Consider the following 23,769-nt stretch of genomic DNA (forward strand, 5'->3'; position numbering starts at 1 on the left):
TGGATAATGAAGTATTTAAAAATAAATTTTGTAATTATCTTAAATGGCCAATTCTACCTCAAATGAAGGATATGCAATTCAGAATTATCAACAGTGTTTACCCGGCTGCCGAAATCTTACGGAAAAGATTCCGTTTTGAGGTAGATCTCATGTTTTTTGTTTAGAGATGCCTGAAACCATTGAACATTTATTTTTTTGTTGCCCAGTTTCATTCAAGTTTTGGAAGGATATCTACAGATGGCTAAACATTGATACTAGTAATGATATTCCGTCATTTAATTTGTTTCAGGTGTTAATTTATGCAGATGGGTGGTAAACATCATCCTTACAATGGGAAAATATCATATACATAAATGGAATAACAGTAAGCCCTCTATAAACTGTTTTAACAATGAATGTAAAAAATACATAGCGTCTCTAAAATGTTTATCCAAAGATAATCAACCCCTTGGTGAATTGTGTAAATCCATGTATGAGTCTCTTTTCTTTTAGGAATGGTAACATTTTGTATATTTTTATTTGTTTATTTTCCTTGCAACCCCCGAAAATGTTTTTTGTTTGTTGTTTAATTTGTGGAGATTTATATATATATATATATATATACACATGGATATTTTTGTATAACTGGAAATTTTATTATAGGCAAGTGTGTATTTTTCATATGCATAATTGTTTTCCCCACTTTGAGTTTGTAAATTGTTATTGAGCAATAAAAAAAAAGAGTAGATTGCGGTGGTAAGTGTAATTCATCATTTGTTTATCTATGCTTTATATAACGTAGTTATGTATATTTCGATAGTTTGTTTGAATGCAAATTACTTTGCGTTATATCTCAAAGCTTTTAGTAATTAGTTTAACGTTACTGTTGTTGATCATTATAAGGTTGAAGACTACAGGAAGTACAGTAGGTTAACATAATGCTTAATATAAAAACAATGTAAAAAAAAATGTGTGCATATATATTTTTATTCTGAAAGTCATCTTAAAATGTCACAGGTGTACAATTTGTTTATTATGGCAATATTGCCGATATGTGTACATTTTACTTTTGTTAAAATTTTGGCTGTTAATGCACATCTAAATATGCTGGCCTAAATGTGTCATTATTTTACTTATTATAAATATTACTAATTGTTATTTTATGTTATATAGATAAAAAATAAATAGAAAGTTTATTGCATTCATTCAGAGTTTGCTGGCTTCTGTTCAATGGACTGCTGCTACAAAACGAATAAATGTTTTTGTTTACTTGAATTTAAAACAAAACTAAATATTTTTTTCTTGTGAATAAATCTGTGTCTGTTTGTTAAATTGGTTGTCATTTAGCAGAAAGTCACTAAACACTTGACTCATTTTTCTATTTTGTGGTGTTTTATTAACTAGACGTAACGTCTTTAACTATTGGATCGAGCAAAACATTGTTTTCATGGTAATATATTACTATAGGTTTTGTTTGTTTAAATTAATGTATTAACTAACGTTAACTATGAACAATACATTTGTTACAGCATTTTTTAAGCTTTGTTAGCATTAGTCAATAAAAATACAGCTGGTCATTGTTGTTTGTTCACTTCATGCTTTAAAATTAATAAATACAACTTTTAATTTACTTTAACCTAAGAACAGCTAGTGACTGTGTTAAGAGGCTTTTGCTTCCTAAATATAGTTGTAATTTGTTTTCGATTACTATATTTACTATGTATATTTGGTTTTGTAAACATAGTTTCCAGGGTAATATATTACAATAGGTTTTTGTTTGTTTAAATTAGTGTATTAACTAATGTTAACTATGATATGATATACACAATTTTCTATGAAATACATAGATCTACACTTTATTGGCTGAATAATATTTACCTTTTGAATGTTGAGCGTTATTAACTGTTGAATAAATGCTGAAGTCGGACAAAATGCCAGATTTCCCAACATGTTGAACTGAACAATGCCACTGTACCATTTTAATAGGCAACTTTTAACCGCGTATAGCTCAGTAATTTCAGTTTTATGTATTTTCTGAGAGGGGGAGAGATTTTTGTTGGGAAAGTCGGAGGAGAGACGCACACTTCGATTAGAAACACATGCAGCATCTTAATTGTTAAGAAAATGGTATTCCAATAAATGTCTTGAATATTTTATGTTCAATGCTTCTCTTTCTTTTTTGGAATTATTAGACACATTTCTTTCAAATGCCTAGGTCTGTTTAATTTCCTTAATTAAAAAAATTCTAGCACTATTTTTAAAAGTTTATTCAAGCAATAACATATAAATGATCTCATGTAAATGCTTGTTTAAAACCAGGGATAAAAAACGAATTCCAAGTAAAAACGGTATTTTTCTTTACATTTCCAGAGAGCGAAACGAACAAAATTAAACATTACTTAATAAATTCAAGGGACTATAATTTCCTTATTCATTTGATGCAACTATTATAGCTATTCAATTAATAGGGGCTATATATTAAATAATATTATTTTGTCATTTTCGTGATTCCTGAATTTATATACAGGTCCTTTTCAAAAAATTTGCATATTGTGATAAAGTTCATTATTTTCTGTAATGTACTGATAAACATTAGACTTTCATATATTTTAGATTCATTACACACAACTGAATTAGTTCAAGCCTTTTATTGTTTTAATATTGATGATTTTGGCATACAGCTCATGAAAACCCAAAGTTCCTATCTCAAAAATTTGCATATCATGAAAAGGTTCTCTAAACGAGCCACTTTTGAACCATAAACAGCGGCAGAAGCGCCTAACCTGGGCTACCGAGAAGCAGCACTGGACTGTTGATAAGTGGCCCAAAGTACTTTTTTCGGATGAAAGCAAATTTTGCATGTCATTCGGAAATCAAGGTGCCAGAGTCTGGAGGAAGACTGGGGAGAGGGAAATGCCAAAAGGCCTGAAGTCCAGTGTCAAGTACCCACAGTCAGTGATGGTGTTGGTCCACTGTGTTTTATCAAGGGCAGGGTGCAGGTTTATCATTTACCACTGGTAAATGGTTTACTGACCATGGTATTACTGTATTAACTCTCCTGACCTGAACCCCATAGAGAATCTGTGGGATATTGTGAAGAGAAAGTTGAGAGACGCAAGACCCAACACTCTGGATGAGCTTAAGGCCGCTATCGAAGCATCCTGGGCCTCCATAACACCTCAGCAGTGCCACAGGCTGATTGCCTCCATGCCGGAAAGGCACAAATAGCGTGTTTTTTACAAATAATTATTTCGAACAAATACTTAAAAAATATTATTAAATTAGGGGCCGTTCACATTCGATCAAGTTCGTTATTTCAAATGTAGACGTATGCGCACTCATAATCATTTTAGAGTCCTGCAAGGGACATATTTTTTAGTACCGCACCCACAAGTTTCCACCCATAGAGGAGGATCTTGTGAGTGTCAGTGGGGTTTATGAACATATTTGCTGTATTTTTTATTTGTATGTATATTTTGTAATGGATACAATATACACAGGGTGTGATTTACCGGGGGGATTTCCCCTTCTCTGGTCTATGCATTACTGCCTCTGCTTAATTATTTTTATCCACAGTGTGGATAAAACGTCCCGCGAACCCGCTCCTACGTCCCGATATAAATAAAATTATTCGTGATACGTCCTTTAAAGTCGTCTGAATCAAATAATTTCCCATACGCGCTTTGAAGTTGAACGTTCTGAATCAAATGATTCGCGATCCGATTGGAGCGCTTCGAAACGTGAATCTTTTTGCGACGCAGTGATTTACTGATTTGGAGTTTCCAAAAAGCTCCGTTGATACCTTGCTCACCTTCTCTATAAAATGTATTTGTTGTTTGAAAATAAATCATTACTATTTATAGAGCTAACTTACCATGCTTTTACTAAATTGTGATCACATAATACAGCTTCCGTCATATTAAAAACATTTCTTGACCTAACACTCATTATCTGGTTCTTGCCTAAAAAGACGGGTATAATGCACGTTGTTAACAGATTACACTAGTTTCGTCAACCTCCATGGAGAGAGGAAAAAAAGTTTTTAAAATATATATATATATATATATATATATATATATATATTAGGGCCGGGACTCGATTAAAAAAATTAATCTAATTAATTAGAGGCTTTGTAATTAATTAATCGAAATTAATCGCATTTTAATCGCATATAAATATTTGACCTGAGAACAGTGAGAAGTAAGTTTTTTCATATGGATTTTTAGTATACCATTGAATAATGACTGAATACATAAACTTAAGCAACAAAATATTGTTTATTTTTGTTCAACCAAGTCCAACAGACCAGTGCAATATTGCCATTAACTGTAGCAATAGGATACAGTGTTTCCCCTAGGTTTCCATTCTTTTTTTCTCGGTACTTTACCCTACTTTGTGTAATAACGAAAACATTTATTTCAGTGAAAAAATAAACCCAAAACTCTCTATTTTAACATTTTGAACAATAGGGCTTTACAATCTTTTTTTTTTTTTTTTTTAAAGAAATTCTTGTTTTAATTTTTCTCATAATCAAATGAAAGCATAAACATTTATTTATTTTTAATCAAACGAAAAAATAAACCTTTTTAATTTTTGGCAAACAAACAGAGGTTTGCTTTTAAAATCAATAAATAATAATAATTTAACATTTAAATAATAATCGTAGTATTTTTTTCTACAATTAAGTGGTTAATCTTGTTGTTATATTTATTTTTTTATCATATATATTGTTTTTTGTCGATTATTATTTAAATAGGAATATTGTTCTGTTTCATGTTAAACCGTACTTTTATTTTGACAGGTTGCCGTGAAGTTTCTGTGTGTAAAGTATGATATGATGCTAGTTTTCTCAAATGAAACGGTAAATGTGACACTGACAGTAGCTTTGGAGATTGAGTCTATCTGTTCATGTGAGATGCAAATGCAAAAAATTAACGGGAGCATCACGCGTGCAGTAAAAAAAAAAAGGCGTCTCTGCCATTCATACATACAGAGGCAAACGGGACATGCAGGATTCATATTAAAACGGTCTTTTTGCATTTCAGTTTTCACAGACACTAGTCCATATCGCGATTTGAATTAAGTGACAGACGAACTTTTGATTTATCAATCCAAAAATCGACGAATTTACGTGGCATTCCACGCTATAGTAAATTCGGTTTTTATGAATGGAGTCCGCGATCCAGTCCGTGTTTTCTTGGAGGAGACATTGTAAACGCGCCCCCCTAAAATAATGGTAGGGGAAACACTGGGATATTTAGAAATATACTAGCCTACATTTCAGAAATTCAGGTACCCTATAGGTAGGTAGACCTTCTGTAAAAGCATTGAGGTGATACTTGAGGCTCGATGTGCTGCGGTGATATGCGCATTCCTTTGGTCGCTTTGGTCTGAACCATAGACTGTAAAAAATAATGGACGTAGTGTCCGTGACGTCACCCGTAGGATTCTGAAGCGCTATTTTGAAGCCTGTTGTGGGCGGGATTCGGCCATCGCCATCTTGGAACCGCGTCACCACGCGTCACTCCCGGATAATCAAAAATGGGCAAAAAGGCGGGACGTGGGTGGAGCTGGTTGCTGAAACCACGCCCGCCTAGCGCGACAGTGGTGACAGCAGCGGCAATCCCCCTGTCACTCAAGTGGCCACGCCCTTAATTATGCTGAACTTTAAGGCTTAATATAACTTAAACGGATGAGTTATAAAAAAATTCACCCCCCTCACAGTTGACATGAAGGGCAAAACTAGCTATATAGACCAAAGCCATTTTTTGAACCAGGCTGTAAACATACTTTTTTCTGCTGTAAAGTTGGGCATTTTAACATGGGGAGTCAATGGGACTGACTCTCTTTTGCAGCCAGTCTCTAGCGGCCAGTCGATGAATTGCATTTTAAGACACTTCCGTATTGGTTTCAATAGAGAGAGCGGGAGGTTGCCCCTTGGGCTGTATCCGAAATCGCCCCCTATACCCTATTCACTATTCCCTACATTAGTCCACTCGTACAGTTCACTTGAAAGAGTGAATGAAAACGAGTGAGTGAATTCGGACACTAAGTGCACCGGAAGGACTGCCGCTTTTACATAGTATTGCTTACTGTTTAACAATCATTTAAAACGGACAGTTCGAGTAGTAAGATTAAAGGATTTATCTTGAACTATGTCAAGGAGTTTATGTATAAACCTTGGTTAAACAATTTAATAATCAATTTACAACAAATTTGTACCTGTGTTGTACGCTGTATTACGCAGTGGAGGAGCGCGTTGAAAAATGAACAGATGGATGAATCAGCTGCGGGCGCCATCGTCTGGAGAGACGCGGGAATTCAGTCGGCGCGCGACTCTCTCAGTGCATTATGGGTTATCTCTAGCTGTTGAGCTTACATCGGTTGTACACTCGTTTTTGCGGTGCATTGTGGGATTGAATGAGTGCACTCGAGAACGTCCACTATGGTTTCGAACACCACTTAAAATGGCTGTCCCCTCAAATAGTGCACTATTTGAGGGTATAGGGGGCGATTTCGGATACAGCCTTGGTCTGAACGCTAGTTGGTGCTCCAGTATAATCGGTCCGCTGAAACTCATCCAGTGAGAAACGTTCCGCAGTGCAAAATTAAGTGCGATTAAAATGCGTTAAAAAAATTTAACGCGTTAATTTTGTGTAATTAATTAATCTAAATTAACGCGTTAAAGTCCCGGCCCTAATATATATATAAATAATGTGTTTGTGTGTGTGTGTGTGTGTGTGTGTGTGTGTGTGTGTGTGTTTGTGTTAAAATGTTAGAACTGAGCAGAGGGCAAAACTAATGTTTTGGTTAATAAAACAGGCTTAAAAATAAGCATCTTTAGAGGAAATGTCAGATATGGGGGGCCTTGCAAAATTAACCGAAGCAGGAGGGGGGCCCAGCCTAAAAAAGGTTGAGAACCCCTGAACTAGCCTAATAAGTTGATTTGATATTCTTTTTTAGAAGAAGTTAAAAGTTAAGAAAAAAGGTGTTAGCCTGTAGTCTATATATATATGTATATATCTTTGTCTTAACTTTTATTACACTGTAGATCGAAATAAAATAATTCTTGATCATATAAAGGAAAGACAAAAAAAAACAAAATAAAACAAGAACTGTATTCAATCTGTATTTTTCTTGTAATCAAGAACATTTCTTTTGACAAAATTACCTGATTAATGCCGAATGATGTTTGACAGTGAACACATCTCCACCGCAGCCGCGTCAGTCCAAATATTAAACATGCGGGTCAGGAAGCGGGTCGGGTACAATATCTTCTCTCTTTTTTTGCGGTCCGAGTTGCGGGCGGGTTAGTTGAAAACGTCGGTCAGGTTCGGGTTGTTTATACATTGACCCGTGCATCACTAATAGTCATTAAAGAAGGAACTCTTACCCCTCAAAATATCATTAAATGCATTCATTTTTTTCTGAAAAGAATCTGACAAAAAAAAATTTTTTATTGGTGTTGTTATTATTTTTCCATTTTCCCTTGATTGTGTACTGGTATTTCAAGTATTTTACATATTGTATAGTAACTTTAGGATTAAAATGACAGAGACATATTTTTTAAATGACACATAAAAAGACATTTTTGCTTCCACTTAGCAATAAATATGACCTGAATAAAATGGCTTCATTTTAATATGTTGTATATACACTCACTGAAAATAATACTTGACAAAGATATTATGCTTTTAATCCATTACATTTGTTAAAACGCTCTAAAGTTATGCAATTTAAAACTTTAAAATTGTAAAATTTTGCATGTGTGTAGAGAGCATCACATCACGTTTGTGTAAATTATTATTTATCAATTATTACTTATTAATATTCATCTCTACTAATACACAGGTTAGAATATCATCACAACGCAATATTGTCCCTTTAAACCAGCGCATGCTTATTATATTCAGAGATCGCTACTGTGCATGTGTCTATATGATCGGCAAAACAAACCACCTTGCACACGCCTAACAACGTCCAGTATCAAAAAAAGATCAAATTAAGTTAGATATAATAGAAGTCCCACTGTGAAATCACTGTGAAACTAATGCAATTATTAGCTTGAAATATACTGTAGTTTCACACTAAAAATGTTATGGTACAGTTAGTATGTCCAATATACTTATTTATATATATAAAAAAAAAATGATCCCATGAAACTGGAAAAAAAAAATCTAGGCTGAATGAAAATTAAAAACAAAACTCCTTCAGATATGAAACTGCTGGATCAGTGTCTGCATTTGTCCAGGTGACAGTCTTGTTCAGGACGTGTTGTTTTGATTCACTTGTTCGGAGCTTGTAGAGTTTTCACTGTCAAATACTGTACAATAAAGAGAAAGATTAAATACACTAAAGATCTGCTTTAATAGAAGATAATTAATGAAAGCATTGACTCAATAACTTACTATAGTGTCTTCAGTTTACAGTGTGGGTCGTTCTGTAGAGCAGAGCGTAACTTCATTCCTGAGTCTCCTGGTTTATTCAATCTCAGATCCAGTTCTCTCAGGTGTGAGGAGTTTGATCTCAGAGCTGAAATCAGAGCAGCACAGCCTTCCTCTCCAATACTGCAGTCATTCAGCCTGTAGAGAGTGAAGAACATGAATGATCTCGGAGATTGTGTTTAATCTTTAGGGTGAGAGTGTGTTTGTATGAGCACTACTTTTTCTATACACCAGGATCAGCGCTAGAGAGATTTTGACTTGTCAGCAGCTAAAACATCAATTTAAATGCACTCTACCCACATGATTCCTGATTGTGATGCTCAACTTTTTTAGGTGAAAATGTTAAAAAAGTTAAAACAAGAGTGACATTATAGCAAAACTATAATTTTCTTGTGGTTTTGAAAAGTTCACTTAAAGGTCCCATATTGTCAACTGAAATTTCCTGGCTTTTTTCATGATAACTGAGGTCTAGGGGCTATGTAACTACCATATAAGTTTCAAAACAGTCAGTCCACAGTAAAATGCACACAGCCTGCATAAAGTAGCCGTACCTTTTCACAAACTGTCTGTCATGTGCTTTGATTTATGATATGGGCAGCATGCTGTGATGTGGCTGTGTTCCCCACACGTGAATATAACATGCTGCACATTGGTAGTTTACAAGATAAAAAAAAATCATCTAGTTAATAAATATCTCTAGTTTTAATAATTTAAACAGGTATTTTAAGTTTGGCCAATAACTCCAGCAGTGATGTGTTTTCATGTAGTTGATTCTGTGCAAACTCATATTTGATTTTTTTTTTTTATGTTGTAGATTTAAGAAGCAAATGAGAATCACTAAAATTATTGAATATATTTTGAGACAAAGGTCGTCTTAATGATTTCCATTTTGGTTTAAGATAATTAAAGCAACAGTTTTTCAATAACGAAAAGAAAATGTAAAAATATGTTATTTGGGGTAAAAATCGCCCTGCTGTTGGGGCTAAAGGCACAATAATTAACAAAATAATGAATAGATGACTGACTTTTCCATTTGTTGACATGACTCAGATGGTAAATATCATATATTATGTTGGATGTGTATCTTAGAGATCATCACCATGTTTATAATGAAACAATCATATTTAAAACATATTAAACATATAAAACATATCATTTGTTGTTACTACTGTAAATCCATATTAAATTATTATGGGATCTACTTCAATGCTTTTAGAATCTTCTCTTTTTAAAATAATTTTGTCTCTGTTTTAAAATGTTTTATTTAACATATTTTAATGACAGTAGCCTATATTTATTGATTATTTTATTTAACAAAATAAGCAGAAAATAGTATAACTTAGCTAAAGTGACAGTTTTGAACAAGAATTATATATATAAAAAAAAACATTAGCTAAAGTATTTATGTGCATTTGCCCCATGCTGGTTAGCCTTATAGCATGTGATTGTGAAACACGAAACTTACTTAAATAATTTTATGGTGAAATTGTTATTTTTCATGTTAATCAGGTCAATTCTGATCAAGAACAATGCACTGTGGCTTTAATCCAGCGTAAGCAGCGCAGAAGAAAATGAGACAGGGGTAACTGCAGCCTGGAGCAATAGGAGCCGAAAGGTTTCTGATTGGTGAAAGGAGTTTTACTGTATTGGCCAATCAGCGTTAAACTTTTGTTCCACACTCCAGTCCAGCAGGTGGCGGTAAAACACTTATCAGTTGATGTGTAAACCGCCAAATAAACTTTAAGAAGAAGAAGGCCAATCAGCATTAAACATTAGTTTTTTTTTTTTTTTTTTTTTTTTTTTATTATTGAACACTGTTGAACATAAGTAAACAACATTACAACCATACATGGCCTGGTACAAAAAAATTATACTTCCTTAATCAGACAACAGACAAGCATGATGTAGAAAAGAATGAAAAAGAAAAAATAAATAAAACAAAATGAATAAATGAAATAAAAATAACTAGGGGTTTTCAGCAAGATCAAGATGTTCTATTAGTTTACAAAGACTTAAAGCATTCTTTTTCTTCATCCGTTTAAGTGACAGAAAGTAAAGACATAGTTCCTTGTGAAATACATAGAAATTTGGAAGCATTTTCAGAAATCTGTTCTTATGCAAAAAGAATTTCCCAAGAATAATAATTGTGTTAACTGCTAAATCATGTGTTTCATCTTTCAAAAATAAGCCAAATAGTACATTTTCCTTTGTTAAAGCATGTAAATCTTCAATTTTAGGAAATAACCAATAGTGCAAATCTTCCCAAAAGGCACAAGCAAATTTACAATCATAAAAAAGATGCTCTGTAGTTTCAATTTGATCATCACAGAAGGAACAATTGTTAGCATCAAACCCAAATCGAGAACTCAAAAATTCTCTGGAAGGATATACACCATTGATAATTTTAAAATGGACTTCCTTTACTTTTGGTGCCACTGGAAATTTCAAATATTTTGTTCTCAACAATTTAACTTTGTCCTTAGAGAAATATTGGAGTATTAAATTTTTATTTGAAGAAAAGGGATATAGTTCTTTAACAAAAACATTCCGGATTACAATATTGGATAAATTTATACTAGTAATCGAAACTCCATTCACCAAAAGCTGAGAAAGATAAGGTGTTATATTATTTTGTAATAAATTACAAGACAACTGAAATATAGACTGTGGGATAGCTTTGATGATTTTATCATATTGCTTTCTGTCAAATAAATTAAATTTAGAGCTAAAATTTTCAAAGGACATTATTCCAGTATTGTCTATTATTTGCATGACAGACCATATTCCTTTCTCCCACCAGTTTTTATAAAATAAAGATTTATTCCTAAATACAACATATCTACAGTTCCATAAAGGAACATTATGGGGACTAAAATTATGCTTAAAGATCATTTTCCAATAAAGTAAAACCTGTTGATGAAACACTGATAACTTAACAGGGAGTTTTTTAAGGTCATAATCACACCTAAGGAAAAAATGGATACCGCCTAATTTCATAAATATTTGGGTGGGGATATGAAACCAAAAACTATTTTCATTTTTTATAAAGGATTTAAGCCAATTTATTTTTATTGTACCATTAATGCATTCAATGTCAAGGGCTTTTAGACCTCCTTCTTCATATTCTTTGACCATCGTTCCTTTTCTAATGTAATGCGTTTTTCTTTTCCAAATAAAACTAAAATTAGCTTGGTTTATAGCTTTTATTGCATTTTTAGGAAAAGAGATTGAGTAGGCTGGGTAAATGAGTCTAGAAATGCATTCCATTTTTGTAAGTAAAATTCTGCCAATAATAGAAATGTCTCTTTGAGACCACGAATTTAAATATGACTTACATTTATCTAAGGTATTCCAAATATTGAGATTATTAAGTGAAGTATTATCCTTTGTGATATGCACACCTAGGTATTTGACAGTGTGTTTAACAGGAATATTGTAAATGGTTGACAAAGGAAAGTTATGAATCGGTAATAATTCACATTTGGTAAGATTTAATTTTAAACCAGAAGCCCTTGAAAAAAAATCAACGGTTTGGAGAATTTTAGGAACTTGGTCAATATTTTTCATGAATATAGTTGTGTCATCTGCCAACTGGCTGATGACTAACTGTTTTCCCAATACTGTCAGTTTTTCAAACTCAGAATGTTTTATAAGAATAGAAAGCATTTCCGCTGCAACAATAAACAGCAGGGGAGAGATGGGGCAACCCTGTTTGATTCCTTTGTTAATTGAAAATCTTGGAGACATACCATTTGGTAACATAACTGTACTATTTGTGTCTTTATAAATTAATTTAACTAGATTAATAAAATTTTCTCCAAAACCAAAAGTTTCTAAAGTGCGAAACATAAATTTGTGTTCAATCATGTCAAAAGCTTTAAAAAAATCTAGAAATAAAATGAAACCATCTTCAACTAAATAATTGTAATCCAGTAAATCAAGCACAAGTCGGATATTATTGTGGATTGAGCGCCCTTTTAAAAAACCTGACTGCGTCTCTGAAATAATTTGTGAAATTCCGGTTTTCAATCTGTTAGCATAAATGTGAGTTAAAATTTTATAATCATTATTAAGCAGGGTTATAGGTCTAAGATTGTCTATTAATTTAGGATTTTTACCAGGTTTAGGGATAAGAATGATAATGCCTTGCTTCATAGTAGTTGGAAGAATATTAGATTCTGATATTTCTTTCAACATATTAAAAAGTAGATCTTTAATATACTTCCAGAAATGCTTATAAAAATTACTTGTTAATCCATCTGAACCAGGCGATTTGTCTAATGATAAACAATTCACTGCTCTTTCCACTTCCTCCATACTAATATCTGCATCACAAGCGTTTCTAAAACTCTCATTTACTGTTGGAGTCCAATCCTTAACACGACCAAAGAAAGCATCAGCATCTGTATGTGAATAAAAGGAGGAATATAAATTATTGTAGAAACAATAAATTTCCTCAGAAATTTTTCCAGGATCTGTGCATTCTTGATTATTAATCAGTAAAGCTTTAATACTGTTACGTTCTTGTCTCCTTTTTTCCAGTCTACAAAAATATGCTGAACTCCTTTCCCCTTCCTCTATCCACTTTGCTCTCGATCTTATGTATGCACCTTTGGCTTTGTCAACATAAATGTTGTCTAACGAGGATTGGAGGAGAAGTATCTTTTGTTTATCATTTTCACTTAAAAGAGATTTAATACAAATGCTGTTTATTTCTTTAATAATTTCTAATTCTTTTTTTTTACTATTCCTGCTTATTAATTTACCATAAAATATGGAGATCTGACGTATTTTATACTTTAAATATTCCCACTTCTCTCTATAAGTTTTAAAATCTGAGTCTCCGTTTATATTATTGATAATAGCTATAATTTCGTGACAGAAGGGTTCACTATGCAAAAGGTTTGAATTGAATTTCCAGTAACCTTTTATCCTTTGATAAGCATTTGTAGGTCTAAGAATAAGTTTAACCATGCAGTGATGGCATTAAACATTAGTAATTAGCCTTTTTCAGACTTCCGTGTTTCTGGCTTCCGGATTGGCGCTCGCAGGGTAAAAGTTTTACAAAATAGATACTATGATACTATGCTTTATACTGGTGTTTTACTCTAAAAATAGCAAACATTTTTTCAAAAACTTTGTGTCAGCTTCTGGTCATCACAAAGACTATGTTTATTTAATTATGAATGATAGCACTTATAATACAGTACAGTTTTGAGTTTTGCCGTTTTGTCTATTTGGTGCTGGCTGTGCATTATGACTCTTCACGTCAGTTTTTTCGCGATTGTTAATGTTGTTATTATTATTAAAGTAATATTGCATTTTCTACTTGCTGTGCATTATTCATTTTACGGTGTAAATGTACGTTGCATAATGTGCCCAGGGATATACATAATAAAATAATATAATACTAAACAAGACAATACTCAGATTAATGGCTTTATTCCTTTTGGATCTGGATTATGTTGTTGTATTGAGTTTATGCATCATCCGGACACAGAATCGTTTAATTTAATCTTGGGAAAATGTGCATTTGGATATAAATGCTGTCAAATGCTGTCATAATTTACCATGAAGTAGTGATTCGAGGGAAATGACTGAGTAAATTGAGAAAATAGCTTAAATATATCAGAGATTGAGAACAGAAACTCTAGCTGGCGCTATGTTGCACATATTATATTGACGAGTCAGCGGTCTGAAATTACAAACAATAAAATGTTTCTTTGTTTATTATATAACAACAACTTGGAAAACAGACAAAACAGAAAAGGTAAAAGGCATTATTTGAGACAAGAGCATATTAATATAATACAGGTCCTTTTAACAAAATTAGCATATGTGATAAAGTTCATTATTTTCTGTAATGTACTGATAAACATAAAACTTTCATATATTTTAGATTCATTACAACACAACTGAAGTAGTTCTAACCTTTTATTGTTTTAATATTGATGATTTTGGCATACAGCTCATGAAAACCCCAAATCTCAAAAAATTAGCATATTTCATCCGACCAATAAAAGAACAGTGTTTTTAATACAAAAAAAAGTCAACCTTCAAATACTTGGTCTGGAATCCTTCAATGCGGTGTGGCATGGAGGCAATCAGCCTGTGGCACTGCTGAGGTGTTATGGAGGCCCAGGATGCTTCGATAGCGGCCTTAAGCTCATCCAGAGTGTTGGGTCTTGCATCTCTTAACTTTCTCTTCACAATATCCCACAGATTCTCTATGGGGTTCAGGTCAGGAGAGTTGAGCACAGAAATATCATGGTCAGTAAACCATTTACCAGTGGTTTTGTCACTGTGAGCAGGTGCCAGGTCGAGCTGAAAAATGAAATCTTCATCTCCATAAAGCTTTTCAGCAGATGGAAGCATGAAGTGCTCCAAAATCTCCTGATAGCTAGCTGCATTGACCCTGCCCTTGATAAAACATAACATTTTATTTTATTGGTCGGATGAAATATGCAAATTTTTTGAGATAGGAATTTGGGGTTTTCATGAGCTGTATGCCAAAATCATCAATATTAAAACAATAAAAGGCTTGAACTACTTTCAAATGTGTGTAATGAATCTAAAATATATGAAAGTGTAATGTTCATTAGTACATTACAGAAAATAATGAACTTGATCTATTTACAGAAAATAATGAACTTTATAATGAACTTTAACTATTTACATTGCATAAAGTTAGGTTTTAGCCCAATGAGCATGCATTTATTGCACTAACATGTAAAAGCGTCGGCAGGTTGCAGATAGTAACGGTAAGTTTGTCAGTTTTGCAGGCGCCATGCGGGCTTACCGAAGGTCTTGAAATTAACATTAATCTTAACAACTATTGCTAACGTTAACGTAGTATAGGTATATATGAGATGCATTGCCAAATTATGTTTCTACCTAGTTTGGTTACTCAAAAAAGCATCGTCATTTTGTTTATTTATGGAGTCTAATAATGTTAGCATCGGTATTATGTCTCAAATCATTTGTCTTAAATGTTCTGCCTCTTTCCGAATTAACTAGCAAAACAGTAACATGGTCTCTCATCCTCGTTGTGTCAGTTAAGTTACGTTAGCTGCTAGGTTTGTTGTCACAGTTGTTCCCTGCATGATTGAAAAAGATGGGGACATTTTTTGGCACCTCTTTCTGCAATGCATCACACAAATTCTTAAACTAAATCTTTTTATATATTTGTTTGAAATATTTTACATTGTCTTAAACCATTTGTTCAATTAAAAAGATTAAATATGTATTTTGCATTGCATTAACTTGATCCTTATATTTTCCTAAACTCTTCTTTCATTTATGTTGCTTTTTTAGGAGACCATCAGATCTACTGGAAGGAGCAGTTCATGGAGTAGGTAAGCTCTTTAGAAGGTGGAATTGAGGTAAATGTTTCAAAGGTTTGTCCATTTAGAGGAATTAAGGTACCCAAAAGTCAGTTATTGAGAGTTGGAAAAAAATAAAAAAATAAAACTAAATTTGCATCCCTTTCTATTTTTAATGACAGATGGGATGGCCTTGTAAATTATACAGCGCTGTTGTACCAAGAAAGAATGATCATCTAAAACATTATAGACTGCATCATGGGACCTTTGGACACAGCCATGCCTGGCCTTGTACACATATAGATTGTATAGTATACTACAGTATAGTATAGCACTGGTTCTCAGTCTTGGTCCTGGGGCCCCCTGCTCTGCATATTTTACATGTCTCTCTTATATAACAAACCTGATTGAGATCATCAGCTCATTAGGAGAGAGATCCATGAACTGAACTGACGAGGTGATGATCTCAGTCAGGTGTGTTAAATAAGGGAGACGTGCATCATGTGCAGAGCAGGGGTCCCCCAGGACCAGGATTGAGAACCACTGATGTATAGTAAAGAATACAGTGTGGTTCTGTATAGTACAGATTACAGAACCACACTGATAATGACATTGTATGTTTGTAGTTATATTGCCTGCAATATTCAGTTTTCCTTTATTCACTACCAACTATAGGATCCAAGTACCTCGTGAAGAAAAGACTCTGTGACTCTGAGATGCCTCATTCAATACATGGGAAACATTGGGCAAGAATCATCTCTGACTACTAGGGGTGTAACGGTTCACGGGGATGTATTGAACCGTTTCGGGTGCGGCCTGTTCGGTTCGGTCCACTTGCGTACCGTTTCGGTATATTTTTTTCATTAAATAATGTCAATTTATTATTAGCGTGATATGTTCCTAGGCGAGTTTCCGCACGGACGCTATTGAGTGACGCACAGTAACACACGCACAGTTAAGGCAAAGACCAAAAGGACTTTGGTTCAGGTGCGCAAATACTCTTTGGGTGCGTTCCGATCGACAGGGTCCCTATGCAGTGTTCACTGCTCCCTACTCCCTCAGCACGGTATATCCGTTGAAGTGGCCTTCGCTGACAATAATCGCTCATTTGGAATGCTCTGGAACGTCATCAAAGCAAATTAACGGCAGGGTCCCCGCAGATTATGATTTAACATAAATAATAGGGCCGGGACTCGATTAAAAAATTTAATCTAATTAATTAGAGGCTTTGTAATTAATTAATCGAAATTAATCGCATTTTAATCGCATATAAATATTTGACCTGAGAACAGTGAGAAGTAAGATTTTTACATGGATTTTTAGTATACCATTGAATAATGACTGAATACATAAGCTTAAGCAACAAATTATTGTTTATTTTTGTTCAACCAAGTCCAACAGACCAGTGAAATATTGCCATTAAGTGTAGCAAGAGGTACGTTCGTTAACGAGTCTTTCATGCCGAGAACTCTGCTCTTGTGTTTGCTTAATTATGCATTTAAACGTTAATGACCAAACCTATCATTATAAATGTTGCTGCACATGGAATATAACGCGGATAACATTTAAAAAATATTTTTTATCAGGTTACACACTGATTATTTATCACTCAAACCCCTTTCTCTACCTGTCCGTTGGTCGGGCATATCCTCCATGTTTGTAGTTTTTTAACACTTTGTATACGTGTTTGTAGTTCTAATCGAATCCTCGTTCACGGCGCAGTGCGTTGCGGGCAATATTAGCCGTTAAGAGTGTGCATTGATCGTTAAGTAGTAGACCATCCGGGAATCTTTGTAATACCTTTTTAAACATACTACGATTTGGGACATACAATACTATTTAGGACGGACGCATCTTGTCTGAACGCTATTTGGTGCTCCAGTATTATCAGTCCGCGGAATCTCATCCAGTGAGAAACGTTCCGCGGTGCAAAACTAAGTGCGATTAAAATGCGTTAAAAAATTTTAACGCATTATTTTTGTGTAATTAATTAATCTAAATTAACGCGTTAAAGTCCCGGCCCTAATAAATAAATATTGTTATTTATTTTACTTTCAAATTTAAATACATATAAAATACATATAAACGTATGTATCTAAAAAAATATAGTCCAAATGTATATGTTTAGACCGTTTTCACATTTACAGATTTTTGTGGTCTTATTTCACGCACTCCCACCCCCACCCCCCCCCCCCCCCCACACACAGCCTATATTTAACTATCCTGTGATAACATTAAATAAAACAAGAAAGAGATTCACCTCGCCAGTTTTACTTTCATTCATAAAATACAATATGCAAATGAAACATGAATCGCCATAACCATTCATAAACAATCTAATTTGTATAATAATAACAACATTTATTGCAACCGCTTCATTTCAGAGCCTGAAAAAAAAAAAGTAAAATATCACCCAAATGTGTGGCTTTTATTTATTTTATGCAAGAATTCTATTGTGTATTGGCAGCTTTTCGAAATAAAGATTTTGTAAGTTCTTATTTTTTTTGTACCGAAAATGAACCGAACCGAGCTCTCCAAGACACTATACCGAACCGAATACAATTTTAGCGTACCGTTACACCCCTACTGACTACTATGTAAGTATTGTTTAAAAAGCATAGTTTGACTCTTTTGGGAAAAGCACTTATTCCTCAGATATCAATCTTATGTCTGTCTGAGTTATAGTACGGCGCTGGAGTTGGGGATTGGTTAGCTTGTCTTAGACAAATACTGTAATTGGTTGGCAATGGCTAGTCTGGCTCTGTCAAAAGTTCAAAAACACACCTACAAACACCCAAATGTATGTGTAGGAACCAGGGTCCCCTTTTTGTCTTTCAGTTGCTTGTGGACTTGATTTAAAAAATAAGTTTTTTTTTTTTACTGCAGTTTCACAAAAGTAAAATCCTTGTTTTACATTAAAGGGATAGTTCACCCAAAAATGAAAATTTGATGTTTATCTGCTTACCCCCAATGCATCCAAGATGTAGGTTACTTTGTTTCCTCAGAAAAACACAAACGAAGATTTTTAACGAAAACCGGTGCAGTCTGCCAGCCTTATCATTGACGTGGATGGGCACCAGACCTTTAAAAGTAAACAAAAACATGCACAGACAAATCCAAATTACACCCCGCGGCTCGTGATAATACATTGATGTCCTAAGACACGAAACGATCGGTTTTTGTGAGAAACTGAACAGTATTTATATCATTTTTTACCTTTGATACATAGCCACGTCCATCTGTCATGTGCATCAGTCACGTCACATTAGCACGCGCTCTGGCGTAGTATACGCAAACGTCGTAAGGGGAAATCAGTGAAAAGTCCCGGATGAGTTTGCGCAAACTAACGTAATCTTTTAGCTTTAAATCGGTTTAAACAATCAGGATACGCGCAAGTAATTACCATTTTGAATAGCCGCTATACACACAATCTCTGTGCACTGTGTAAACAATGAGTGTCGTATACATGCGACAGATCGCTTACGGCGTTTGCGTATTCTACGCCAGAGCTCATTTGACGTGACTGATGCCAAACTCGTGCACATGACAGATGGACGTGGCTTTGTATCAAAGGTAAAAAAATGATATAAATACTGTTCAGTTTCTCACAAAAACCGATCGTTTCGTGTCTTAGGACATCAATGTATTATCACGAGCCGCGGGGTGTAATTTGGATTTGTCTGTGCATGTTTTTGTTTACTTTTAAAGGTCTGGTGCCCATCCAGGTCAATGATAAGGCTGGCAGACTGCACCGGTTTTCGTTAAAAATCTTCGTTTGTGTTTTTATGAGGAAACAAAGTAACCTACATCTTGGATGCATTGGGGGTAAGCAGATAAACATCAAATTTTCATTTTTGGGTGAACTATCTCTTTAATGCAGGAGTCATAATCATCTGATGATAAACTGTAAGAGTGGCATTTTCAGAACTTTTACTTAACCACACCTTTTGAAGATTGTTCTCTGTAATGCTAAAAATCATGCTAGCGACTTGCTAGTCATGTTATAATCATACTAGCGACTTGCTAGTCATTCTAAAATCATGCTAGCAAATTTCTAGTCATGCTAAAATCATGCTAGCAACTTGCTAGTCTTGTTAAAATCATGCTAGCAACTTGCTAGTCATGCTAGAATCATGCTAGCGACTTGCTCGTCCTGCTAGAATCATCCTAACGACTTGCTAGTCATGTTATAATCATGATAGCGACTTGCTAATCATGGTAAATCATGCTAGCGACTTGCTAGTCATGCTAAAATCATGCTAGCGACTTGCTAGTCTTACTCAAATCATGCTAGCAACTAGCTAATCATGCTACCACCCTGGGTACCCTAGTAACCTCATATCTATCTATTCACATTCAAACTATATCTTCTAACTATTTATATATATAAATCTTTCTATTTTCAAACTATTTAGATCTATCTAGCCTATCTATCTTCAAACTTTATCAATCAAACTAAAACTATTTAAAACTGAAAACCTTTAACCTTTCTTTAAACTAAAAGCTTTTAAAACTACTTAAAACTTACTGGCTAGGCTTTCTCAAGCCAACTTAAAGTTTGCTAACAAACTTTTTATCTAGTTGTATAGCTATAATAGTTGTATCAAATGAATAAGGAAATTATAGTGCCTTGAAATTATTAAGTAATGTTTAATTTTAGTTTGTTTCGCTCTCTGGAAATGTAAAGTAAAAATACAGTTTTTACTTGGAATTCGTTTTTAATCCCTGGATTTAAACAAGCATATACATGAGATTATATATTATTGCTTGAATAAACGTTTAAAAAATAGTGCTAGAAATGTTATAATTAAGGAAATTAAACAGACCTAAGCATTTGAAAAGACACAGGCCTAGTGAAATGCGTCTAATAATTCCAAAAAGAATGAGAAGCATTGGACATAATCTAAATAGTCAAAACATTTATTAGGAATACCATTTTCTTAACAATTAAGATGCATGTGTTTATCCAGTCTAATCGAAGTGTGCATCTCTCCACCGACTTTCCCAACAAAAATCCCACCCCCTCTCAGAAAATACATAAAGCTGACATTACTGAGCTATTTGCGTTTAAAAGAAGCCTATTAAAATGGTACAATGGCATTGATCAGTTCAGCGTGTTGGGAAATCGGGCATTTTGTCCGACTTCAGCATCTATTCAACAGTTAATAAGGCTCAACATTTTAAGGTAAATATCATTCAGCCAATAAAGTGTAGGCCTATGTATTTCTTTAAAAAAGTGTGTCTAGTACTATATAAATTACCAAGGTTTAATTAGCATCTTTATTTCAAACGACCCGACCTACCACGACCCGAATATAATTAAAAATATTTTTGGATGACTCCAAACCGCAGGCACCTGCTCATTTCGGATCAACCCACGCATCATGGATGGATATATGGATAACTATGGATAGTTCTACAAGACGGGCTTTGGTTCTACTAGCAATTTGATTGGGACCAACAGCCAATCACAACTGACCTTTAATTTTCCGATTGGTTGATTTTGTGGCACACTTGTAACGCTGTTGCAAGTTGAGCGAGCGTGTGTGTCAAGAGTTGAGCGCGCACAGAATTAAGAGATTGAGAGAGACGGGGACTTGACAGGAGCGCAGAGAATAGTTTGTGAGAGAGCACCTAAAGTAACCTGCTTGAGAGGGGTTATAATTGCACGTTAATATGGATAATAGCAAATACATCTATTGAGCACGGAATGTCTAGCCAGCTTCTTTTGTTGGGTTTCCATATCTCGGAAACTACGTGCCACTAACCTCCTGTTCTCGAGCACAGCTTCATACATGGGTGCTATACAAGGATCTTTCCTCTGTTGCTCACTAATAGATGACCAGCTATAACCATCAATGCCCTTCTTTATGACTGCTTGCTTGGCAACTCGGACTGTGGACTCTTCAGCCTCCTCTCCTTTACCTGGCCACAAGCATGCTCGTACTTCATCTGAGGTCAACCGAATGAAGTCTTTCCCCGTATCATCCTTCTCGGGTTCTATACCCCAAGGAATCCTAGAAAGAACGTCAGCATTAATGTTCTGTCTGCCAGGCTTGTAGCAAACCTCTAAGTTGAATTCTGATAACTGAGCGACCCAACGCTGTTCCACTGCTCCGAGGTTGGCTGTTTCCAGGTATCGGAGGGGGTTGTGGTCGGTTATCACTTGAAACTTTGCAAACATCAGGTACTCCTTAAATTTCTCAGTTACTGCCCACTTAAGGGCTTGTAACTCCAACTTGAAAGCACTGTAATGCCTGTCATTTCTTTCGGACCCCTTTAGGCCTCGGCTCGCGTAGGCAATTACGCGCTCTACACCCCCCTGCTTTTGGCTGAGTATGGCTCCAAGTCCATTACGGCTCCCGTCTGTCGTAAGTATGAACGGACATTGGAAATCAGGGTAAGCCAAAATCGGAGGTGACATGAGACAACACTTTAGTTTACTGAATGCAATCTCACACTCATCACTCCAGATGAATGGTTCTACAGACTTGCCCTGGTTACCTTTTCCCGCTAGAGCATGCAGGGGCTTTGCCAGTTGTGCAAACTTTGGAACGAATCGGCGATAGTAACTCATAAATCCCAACAGCTGTCTTACTTCCCTAACCTTAGTGGGAGTTGGCCATGCTTCCAAGCACTGAACTTTGTCCATATCCACTTGAATTCCCTTAGACGAAATAATGTGTCCCAAGAAGCGGACCTCTGGCCTCAGGAGGAAACATTTACTCGGTTTCAGCTTCAGACCGTATTGACGTAACCTGGAAAAAACAAGCTCCAGCCTCTGGCAATGACTCTTGAAGTCTACTGAGAACACGATAATATCGTCAAGGTAAATCAAGAGAACATCGAAGGCGAGGTCACCTAAAGCTACACCCATCAATCGTTGAAAGGTGGCCGGAGCGTTGCATAAACCAAACGGCATCCGTGTCCACTCAAACAACCCAAACGGAGTTGTGACAGCAGTCTTCTCCCGGTCTGATTCACTTACTGCGACTTGGAAATAACCTGCCGTGAGATCCAAGGTCGAAAAAAACTGTGCGTTCCCCAGAGCATCCAAGGATTCTTCCACACGGGGAAGGGGGTATGCATCCTTGAATGTAACTTGATTCAGTCTCCTGTAGTCACAGCAGAAACGAACTCCTCCGTCCTTCTTTATCACGATGACTGCCGGTGAAGCCCATGGACTGTGACTCTCTTTTAAAATACCTTGACTAACAAGATCCTGTATGTTGCTTAAACTCTTGGAAAACATGAGGTGGGACTCGTCGGTGGCGTTGCTTTATGGGCTGTGCATCTCCGGTAGGAATGCTATGCGTCACTGTCGTTGTATATCCAAAATCAGTATCACTCTTGGAGAAAACATCACTGTACTGCGCCAGCAGTTCATTTAACTCCTCACGTTGCACCTCAGACAGTCCATCCAGGTTCACTTGCACTGGAGTTGACAGCTGCTCGGGCTGATTCTCCATCCTAACAGCGCACTGCATATGCTGCTTAACGTGTAACTCGCCGTCCTCCTCTTCAAATTCCACCACTTGTTTTGGGATTATCTTCTCTGGCTTAGATACGACTGCAATTCTGGATCTTGGCATCAATTTGATGGTTTCTTGACAGAGATTTAACACTCGGACTGGAACTCTTCCCTTTTCCGGACTCACAAGCACATTGGCTACTAACAATCCTTTTGGAAGGGTAACAGAATCTGTGCACTCCACAAGTACTCGACACTTTGCTTGGTGTGGTATATTACAGTGGCCTTCCACAATCTTTTCACTTAAGGGTGGAATTGTGACAACTTGTTTTCCCGACACTTTAACAAATCCTATCCTTCCTCCGGGGCCCAAGAGTTCCTCATCTGTATTCACTCTTGCTATCACTCTCCTCACATTAGCATCTGTGTGTCGACTCACCTTACCCTCCTTGTTCCAGTCCTTTCCTGACAGTACAAGGTTTTTTAAATCACTAAGCACATTCATTCCCACAATTCCATCCAATCCTTTCATCTCCTTTGCATCGGGATTAGA

Source organism: Garra rufa, chromosome 7 (genome assembly GCF_049309525.1).
Source record: "Garra rufa chromosome 7, GarRuf1.0, whole genome shotgun sequence".
NCBI classification, from domain to species: Eukaryota; Metazoa; Chordata; class Actinopteri; order Cypriniformes; family Cyprinidae; genus Garra; species Garra rufa.